Genomic DNA, 10533 nt, shown 5'->3' with positions numbered 1-10533 from the left:
AACCCCTTCCCCCCCCCAAAATATTTCCAAAGGTGTGTTCATTATCCCAGTTTCATATTCTTCCCATAGAGAAAATAAACTTATTTTCCTTATTGCTCTATATAAACTACTCTCCTTTCCTTTAGTAGTTGATATTGGAAAATGTTATCGTCCTTTGTAAAAAGAGAAACAAGTGAATTTTCCAAATGATGCTGGGCTAACTCTGAAATATTTCCAGGAATAATATTCTGTAGTTATGCAAAGTGAACCTGAAGAATCAATCTGCAGGATATTCTCTCTCCTGCTTTCTTGGGTGCTTGAACATTTTAAAGAGGGAAAATAGATTGTCTTAGATATCCAAGCAGAGGCCCTGAATCATCTGGAATCTCTGATAATCTGCCAAAATATCAGCAGCAGTTATTTATAATGGCTTTGGTATTTTGACATAACAATGCACATTTTTCATATAATTACAGCATTGAGGTTTCCCTCACCTTCTGGGAGATAGTCCTCCTGGGAAAGAAAGAAGCATAAATTAGTTATTAAGATATCTAGGCTCCAGAGCCAAGGTCCATGAGGAACACAGAGACTCCAGATTTTAAAAAGAAAGAAAGAAAATGGGAACAAAAAGGAGCCTAAGCCTAATAGGAGTCAAAATACATACAAGAGCTGTTTTCTTATTGTGAGAATCCTTTGGGAGGGACAAAAACCATCTTTCAGTCTTAATTTCTTCACTGAAAAGGAGCATTTCACATTTCAGCAAAGTTTTTGGTAGGCAAATAGAAATAGATATGAAAGGAAATATTATATTATGAAACATAACTTACAGGGAAATTTTGTTCCTAGCTGTAAAGTTCATTTCATTTTCACTCAAAACTCTCCATATTTATTCTTTAGATACATTGTGTCAATAATAATTGATAATAAAGAGTACAGCAGCATGACTAAGATGTGGGGCAAAGCCCAGTAAGTGCCCCCTAATTGGTTAAGTAAAGGATAGATAATGATTAACTATATCTAAAGATAGGTTCACTTTGTAACTTTAATTGATTCAAAGATGTTTATCCAGATGTCATGTATTAGGTTAATTTCTCAACAGTCATTATATACACTTCAAAATAATTTTTAAACTGTTTTATATCAGTCAAGAAAATCCCAATTTGTATTTGATATGAATTAAATCATTAAGCTAACTGCCATAAATACATATTGTAACATAGTAAGGGAAGGAGAATAGGTAAAAAGGAAGAAAATAATGGTGGCTCATAAAGTCCTTACATGTGCGGCTGGTTGAAGGCAATAGTTGGTATTTTTCTTTCCATATTCCCCCTGGTCTCAACAATAACCACAGTGTCCAAAAGTTGTTTACCTGGTGGGGTGATGCAAACCTCACTGCTGAAGGATCTGAGCCCTTGTGGTCTTGTCAAGTTGAATTGCTATAGTTGTTCATTAATATTAGTATTAGGAGGCATCGTGGAAAATGCCCTGGGTCACTACCATACTCCTTCTTTTCTCCTTTCTATTAATATCTTTTGCTAATCAGTATCAGTTACCCAAAAGAATACAAAGCATTTTGTTTACCTGTAGTTCAGTGAAATGTATGCCCAAGAGGCAGGAGCAATTGCTGTGTCCCCTAGTAAAATCATCTGTCTGCTGGGTAGTAGGTATTCTAATTCAGCAAAGTCAAACGTCTCAGACAGTGAAGAAAAAATGTTGAGAGTGGGTTAGTAGGTTTTATAGTGGTGGTTGGCATTCCCACTTTGACCCATTGTAGTTGGACCATAGTATGATTAGGAAAGAAATATCTTCATAAATTCGTTCTGAATGCAGAGCACAGACCATATCCTGGATGACAATAACCCAAATTTGTAAAGTATTGCCAGCCAATTGGTTCAACAACTGAGGCTTCAATAAGTGATTCCACCATTCCATAAATTCATCTGACTCTGTTTGACTAGCTGCATGATAATTCTATTGACTTTTATGGGTATGAGTGCATCACCTTACTTCTCTTCTTGTAAAGTGAGTGCCTTGCACCAAGGCACTAGTGCAATATGGCATAATAGTGAATAAGACATTTGTTGAGTCCTAATAGGGTATACCAGTATTAGCAGAAGCAATTTGAGCAGAGAATTCCCAAGATGGCAGAATAAGAAGACTCTGAGCTCACCTCCTCTCAGGGGTACATCAAAATTACAACTATTTACAGAACAGCTATTTATAAGTAAAACCAGAACTTACCAGAAAATATCTTCTACAACTAAAGGTATAAAGATGAAACCACAACGAGAAGGGTAGGAGGGGCAGAGTCTCAGTTTAGCCAAGACCCATACTCCAGGGTGACCCACAAACAGGTGGGTGACCTATAAGCAGGAGAATAATTACAATTGCCGAGGTTCTTCCCAAGGAGCGAGGGGTCTGAGGCTCATATCAGGATCCCCAGCACAGGATTCCTGTGCTAGGAATATGAGAAGATGAGCCTCCAGAAAGTTTGGCTTTGAAGGCCAGGGGTGCTTACTTTCACCTCACACCAGTCAGAATGGCCATCATTAAAAATCCACAAACAATAAATGCTGGAGAGGGTGTGGAGAAAAGGGAAGCCTCCTACACTGTTGGTGGGAATGGAATTTGGTGCAGCGTCTATGGAAGACAGTATGGAGATTCCTTTAAAAACTAAAAACAGAGTTACCATATGATCAAGCAATCCCACTCCTGGGCATATATCCAGAGAAAACTCTAATTCGAAAAGATACATGCACCCCAATGCTCACAGCAGCACTATTTACAATAGCCAAGACATGGAAACACCTTAAATGTCCATCAACTGATGAATGGATAAAGATGTGGTATGTGTATACACACACACACACACACACACACACACACCATGGAATATTACTCAGCCATAAAAAAGAATGAAATAATGCCATTTACAGCAACATGGATGGACCTAGAGATTATCACATTAAGTGAAGTGAGTCAGACAAAGACAAATATCATATGATATCACTTATATGTGGAATCTAAAAAAAATGATACAAATGAACTTATTTACAAAACAGAAATAGATTCACAGACATAGAAAACAAACCAACGGTTACCGAAGGAGATAGTGGTGGGGAGCAGGGGAGAGATAAATTAGGAGTTTGGGATTAACATATACACACTACTATATATAAAATAGGTAAACAACAAGGACCTACTGTATAGCACAGGGAACTATACTCAGTATCTTGTAATAACCTATAATGGAAAAGAATCTGCAAAAGAATGAATATATATATGTTAAAAAATCTTGTCTCTTTTTCATGAACTGTTTCATGAAATACAAACTGTGTAGTGGCTTTGTATTGCTTTTTTGCTCTCTGGTTTCCATTTCCCCTTCCTTAATAACACTTAATTTATTTTTGAGGCATTAGGAAATTCCATTTTGATACAGTCTACTGGACTCAATTTAGGTGTCTTATCTTCCCTTGGCAAACAGGCCCATACCAAAGAAAGGCCAATAGAATGCTTCCTCACTGGAATTTGAAGTTTTAGCAGCGTGACTCAGAGAATGATAATACTTGAAGTTTATATTTCCAACTTGTGACACTTTTTTTCAGATGGATCCCTGCCAGACCATTCCTATATATCTTGCTTCTTCGTTCTCTGCAATGTATTTGGTCTTACCCTGTTTTAAACATGAAACTTCTGCCTTCCTATCAATTCTGTGTGTTAACCAATACCCTTACCCTTCTAATAAATAACTTTTTGCCTAGGTTACTTAACTAAGTTTCTGTTACTTGTATCCAAAACTTTAAACAAACATTCAAAATCAGTTCCAGGGAATGCATGGATGTAATTGCTTCTGGGAAAACTAGGGTTTGGGCCTAATTGCTTATCTGGCCAAAAATATGATATAACAAAAAGAAACTTTATTTTATATTAAGAATAGAACCTAGCTGTTTGCATAATTTGTGGCAAAAATGTCTATAACTTACCACACGGTTAAATGGAATCATATACCCACTGAAAGCAAGAATCTGATGGACCAATAGAGTTACCTTTATGAGATGTAATTATGGCAAGGGTAATTCAAAGACTGCAACATGCTGTGAGTACTTCTGACAAATTAAAGCAAAAACTGAGGTCAGATTCTTAAATTCTCTTTAGATAGGGAACTTGTCACCATAACAAAATAATCTATATATTACAGCTGCAGATATGAAGTTGCAGAAAACTAAACCCAGAGTGTAAATTTTTGGTTTACTGAACACAAAGTATGTTGATTCATTCCTTCAATATCTCTCATACAATTAACTGAGGATTCCTAGGTTTGTAACATTACTTAAAATGTTTCAAAATTCTGACATTTTGGAAATTCTACCGCCACCACCTTTGCACAAGAAAGCAGACCTACCTCCCTGACAGAGTTATTCCCTGATCACTTTAAGACGCTGCTACTCCTTTAGCTGGGGAAGTTCCCTTGAAGGAAGAAGATAATTCCCCTTTCATTCCACTCCTCATTTTCATTTTATGAGCTCGATTATTATCACCAGAACCCAGCATGCTGAGACATGAATACTGCTCCAAGGCAGATGCAGAATTTGTGGAAGACTGGCCTAAAATTATGAGTGTTTTTTGGATACATATTAGCAAAAGTGTTTTGGTGTGAATGAATTTTCAGGGCTCTTTTACTTGAGGGGGAGGGAGATACTGGGCAGAATTCTTACTTACAAAGCTTTGACAATTAGTGTGCTAGCTCATGTAAATAAGTCAAAGTCTAATAGTTGGTTGGGTTGATGAATACAATTCATTAACTAATACTGGATATCTCTAAAGGAAGTTAAGACCCTAGTGTAGAAAAAGAAATTCAATATCTTCGGAGATAGCAGTGCCAAGGAGGATTAACCATAGAAGTTCTTGTCTCATATATCCTGGTTAGATGCACCTGAGGTGTCAGAAAATCTTCCCTTCACCAGTGACAAAACAAACAGCCAGCAGTCTTCAAAGCAGCTGGGATGCTTCTCTCTAAGGATGTTGGTGGCAGACATTAAACTTAAAATGGCCTTCCTGATATCAGTGAGAAAAGAGCAGTGAGAGAGTTCAAGCTGTGGCCTCTGACTGACAGAGCAAAGGAAGATTTGGTTAACATAATAGTAGCAACTCTAGCTTATTAGTCCAAAGGATGGCTGTGGTGTAGTAATCTCCACCTAAGGTTAGGTAATCATGAAGTATCTAGGAATAAAGAAAGTGGACACTCTTCTGAGAGAGAGAGATAGAGAGAGAGAGAGAGAGAAAGAAAGATTAGCTCTCTCCAATCAACAGAAAGCTGACTTGAGCCACCATGATTCAGATCATACCCATCTCCCAATTCTTAGACCTGAGTTGGTTCACAAAGAGTCACTGGAATGAAGAGAAGGCTGGATGCTCTTGAGTAAGATATGAACTGAAATCCTTCCAGCAAACCTTCTTTAAATATTTGTGTCTAATTTTTGGGTGACCAAACACTGAAGAAAAGTATATGCCCAAACATTTTGTGGACTTTTAGAGCTATTTAGACCCTATCTCAGAACTATCCAGCAGAGGGACAAAGAGCCTGAAATTTCTTGAAGTAAATATTTCTAATAGTGTGATGTTTGACAAGTTTGGATCCTATTTGAAGGTCCTTTGTCTATTTTTCACTCTCTAACTTCCTAGAATGCTGCTTAGGGACTCACTTTCTCCAGCCTTATCATCGTGTATGTGCCACCAGAGCAAAAGAAAATTTTATATATCTAATTATTCATCTTTTGCTTAAGTCATCCAAAGTTCAGTTATGTGGGTTGCCACTAAAGAAACCTAACTATAAGACATGAAATTGAGGAAACTGATACCCATCATCACAGTGCCAAACAATGTGAATAAATGAATGATTGTTTACAAGTTGATAAGGAAAGAAGAAACTTTTTAAAATCTAGAAGTCATATTCTGTAAAAGTAAGAAATATAAAAATTAGTCTTTGATTAAAGTTTTTTGGGGGCTTTGTCTTTTATTTTTACAAATTAGAATAATTAAGAAATGATGTTGACCATCTGTATGTCTTCTTTGGAGAAATGTCTATTTAGGTCTTCTGCCCATTTTTTTGATTGGGTTGTTTGTTTTGATGATATTAAGTTGCATGAGATATCACTTATATATGGAATCTTTAAAAAAAAAGGATACAAATGATCTTGTTCACAAAACAGAAACAAACTCACAAACTTAGGGAACGAACTTATGGTTACCAGTAGGGAATGGTGGTGGGGAGGGATAGTTAGGGAGTTTGGGATTGTCATGTACACACTGCTATATTGAAAATGGATAACCAATGAGGACCTACTGTATAGCACAGGGAACTGTGCTCAATATTATATAACAACCTAAATGGGAAAAGAATTTGAAAAAGAATTTTAAAGAAAGGAAAAGAAAATCTGTTCTTCAACTAAAAAAAAAAAAGAAAAGAAAAAGAAATGATGTTGAAATGGATTCCCTTTTCAGTTCCAGGATACCTTGCTTTTTTCTTAACCCATCCTTTCCCTCTTCTTCTCCTCCCTCCCTCTCCAGCCCTTAACAGTAAGTAGCTTTGTACTCACTGAGCTCACTTATATAATAGCTTATGCACACTCAAAATTTTTTATTGATTTTATGACTTATACTGATACTATGGGATAGGATAAAGTGACATCTCATACTTCACAAGAGTAAGAATAACAGTCCAATACATATTCACATTTCAACATTTCTGCAATATCTAATCAGTTCAGCTATTCCAATCACCACAACAATTTAAATCTCATAATAAGAGTTAAAATTATCCTAAGGAAACACAAATGGAGCAAGCTTTGGGTGTTTGTCCAACAGATGTTTAATTTACTAATTTTAACTTATATTTGTGAATTTTTGAATTGTCATTTGCAATTATGTGAGTCAGAGAATCTTAGCATCCTGGCAATAGAAAATATTAGTATAAACGCCCTCACCAAATTTCTGCATCAATACACTAAACATTAGGTAAACATTAACAATCAAAAAAATTAAAGACAAAATACAGCACATGATGTTATAGGACAATCAATATACATGCATGTCCAAAAATTTGTAACCAGGGAAGATGAGACAATTCAGTACAAACAAATTAAGTGTTTGAGATGTCTAATGCAATCTTCAGCCTCTCAAGATCACATCCCTATTGAAACACTTCTCCATGTGGATACAGTTTTCAAGTCCCCTCAAAGTAACGACTTATTATGTACATGATGCAGAATACAATCTTCAAACTCCCTTGGAATGTGACAACATTTTGTAAGCAATCCATGCATCATTGAAAAAGAACACACTTTGTCAATAAAAGCCAACAAAAGTTTGGTAAGACACTGGGTTGTTCTGATGGAATCTTGATGGCACATGTAACAAGAGAGATATAAATTAGGCACTACTTTTCATATAAGGCCTGTGAACCCAGAAAAAAATTTACCAAGAAAAATGTTTATGACAATTAAAAGAAAGTAAGAGAGAGCTTAATTTAACACGTTTGAAAGCAATCTGCCTTGATTTTCAGCTTTCCTGGATTTCTTCCAACATTTGGAGTGATTTAAGCAATGCCACTTTTGAGGTTATACACAGGAATACTGTAATCTGTTATGGCTACAAAACAGAAAATATAATCCACCAGACTAAAAACTAAAGCAAATTAATCTAGGCTATATTCTTATTCAATATTTGATTGCCTTTTCCCAATAGTCCTTCATAACCCACACTTGTTAGATACATCAAAGAGTGACATTCTAAGGGTAATAGACATGCAGTGGAAATAAGTAAAACCTAAACCTAAAAAGAGTATTTCCAGACTTATAATAATCAATGCCAAAGCTCAGTTTCCCAAGCTGATTTGGATTCGTATTCTACCCTCAAATGACATTTTTCTGAATATCAAGAAAAATGGTAGAATCTGAGCACCAAGAAAAATGGTAGATCCACAGGTTTAGGGAGAAGGAGATAAATATAACCTTGATTTATTGTCACTTAGCTTCTCTCTTTATCTATTCAATAAGAATATTTATTTCTCACATCTCTTATGCTAATAAACATTAACCCATAAAGATGTATGCAGTTGTGCATTCATCATAGGAGGCTTTGCTATCTAAACAAAAACAGAAAAATAGAAGACCTAATCAAAGATCCATATTTTAGGTTTCCAGAATGCCAAGTATACGGACAAAACTGGTAATTATATTTTATTTCTTAGGTTTAGTTCTTGTCTAGAATTTAATGTTGTCCTGACTTAGGCATTGTAATTGTTTAACTAAAGCATTACTTATATCAACTATAAAGATGATAACTCTGGCACGACTTTCTCTATAACTTGGCTTCCCTTAATACCTATCAAATCTGTGGGATGCTGCTTTAACCACCCTTCCCTTCTCAATTGACATCTGATATTTAGGACTAATCACATTTTAAAATTACCCCATATTCAAATAACCCAAACACACTCATACATAGACAAACACACACGCATGCACACAAATATGTATGTACATTTACATATAATCCAGCTATCCATAGAGGTTATTGTAAAGGATTGTGATATTTTTAACTGAGATTTTCAAACTGACTTTATTTCAACACAGTGCTTTCCTTAATTTCATATTCATTACCAATAATTTGTATTACCCAAAAGATAGAGGGCATGAGCTGTAAAACATCGTAAATATCATAAAATGTTCTCATCATATGAGAGCAAAGTAGGAAGACTGTGCCATTCAAGGAAAACCGAAATGTCATAATTTAAAAATGTCATAATTTAAACCAAATCAATACAATCTTCCCACGTTTCTTCTTATTTGGCCCCTTTAATTCAACAAAGATCACTGTTTATTTTATCTTTCCTTTTCCTCTTCATCATATACACATGTCCTCACATCTTTGACATGACGTCAAAAACAAAACACAACACTAGCATTTATTCTGTCATTTGCATATAAACCAGTTGGGTCACACAGTTTCCAAGTGAATCGTTATACTAGGTATTTTCTAAATTTTACTTAGGCATACAGGGAAGAGAAACAATACAATTTTATACTTCCCCATTTACATACATATTATTACCTGGAGAGTGAGAAATATATATCTCTTTAGAAATACAGCAAATTTTCATGAGTGTCCAGAACTTTCAGATTTAACATTGCCTTGAGGAAAAATGAAAAGTAAATAGTGAAAAGTGAATTTGTAGCATTCTTTATAGGATATTATTAATGCTGTTGAATAAAACAGTTAGGGTTTTTGGTTTTGCTTTTATTGTTTTTAAAACCTGAGCTTTAAATGCATAAGTCTAGGAGATTTGGAGGACAAAATCAAATGATGCAAGAAACAGTAAGTCAAGTGGAAGTATATTTAGAGTAAAACTTTTTTCTTCTATACGACTTTTCTCATGACATCTTTAACATCCTTATTTCTTAGAGAGTAGAGTAAAGGGTTCAGCACAGGTGTGAATAAAATGTAACATACTGAAGCCACTTTACGAAGTTCCGGGTTATTTGGTGGTGTGAGATAGACAAGGGAGACAGTCCCATAAAGCAAACTTACAACCCCCAGATGGGAGCTGCAAGTGGAGAAGCCTTTCTTCCTTCCTTCGCTGGAGCAGATCTTTAAAACTGTGGACACAATATCATGTAAGATACTACAGTGACAACTATTGTGGGCAAATAAAGAGGATAGCCAAACTAAGTGACACCATCTTATTGATAAAGACATTGCAACAGGAGATCTTCTCAATTGGGTTTGAATCACAGTAGAAGTGATCAATGACTCGAGAGGCACAAAAAGACATTGAGAATATTACACTGATTTGAAGAATGGAACTGACCCAGCCACAGAGATAAGAACCAGCCACCAACTGGATACAGAGACTTCTTGACATGAGGACAGTATAGAGGAGCAGGTTGCAGATGGCAATGAAGTGGTCATAGGCCATGGCTGCCAAGACAAAGGACTCTGTTACCATGAGAAGTGCATAAAGAAACAGCTGAGCCACACAACCTGCAAAGGATATGGTCTTTTTCTGAGACAGGATGTTGACCATGGCTCTGGGTACAATAACAGTGGAGTAGGAGAGGTCAATGATGGAGAGATTGCCTAGTAAGAAATACATTGGTGTGTTTAGCCGGGGATCAGTCACAATGATGCCAGTCATACTAAGGTTTCCCAGAAGGACCATCCCATAAACAATCAGGAATAGCAGGAAGAGGAGACTGTGGAGCTCTGGACGGACCCTGATGCTGCAAAAATGAAGTCAGTCACTTCCGAATGGTTGTCTCCTCCCTTATCACCCATGGCAAACTTCTGCTTAAAGGCATAAGAGAAAGTCAACAAGTAAAGTTTCTGCTCTTTCTCTACTATCACAAATAACACTTCACATTTAAGAAAACTTTCTAGGGGCTTCCCTGGTGGTGCAGTGGTTAAGAATCTGCCTGCTGATTTAGGAAACACTAGTTCGAGCCCTGGGCTGGGAAGATCCCACATGCCACGGAGCGACTAAGTCTGTGTGCAGCA

The 10533-nt window shown here is 36.2% G+C and overlaps 1 pseudogene across 1 annotated transcript; it reads right to left on the bottom strand.

Annotated features, from left to right (window-relative positions):
* Positions 1-9375: 9375 nt before the first annotated feature.
* LOC307060929 (olfactory receptor 9K2-like) lies at positions 9376-10314 on the bottom strand (annotated as a pseudogene). The gene has a single exon. The product of its transcript is annotated as an olfactory receptor 9K2-like (transcript).
* Positions 10315-10533: the final 219 nt, after the last annotated feature.

This window comes from Hyperoodon ampullatus (genome assembly GCF_949752795.1).
Source record: "Hyperoodon ampullatus genome assembly, chromosome: 11".
In the NCBI taxonomy this organism is placed as follows: Eukaryota; Metazoa; Chordata; class Mammalia; order Artiodactyla; family Ziphiidae; genus Hyperoodon; species Hyperoodon ampullatus.
Note: the sequence above shows the minus strand (reverse complement) of the source record. Positions and strands in the feature narration are given on the sequence as shown.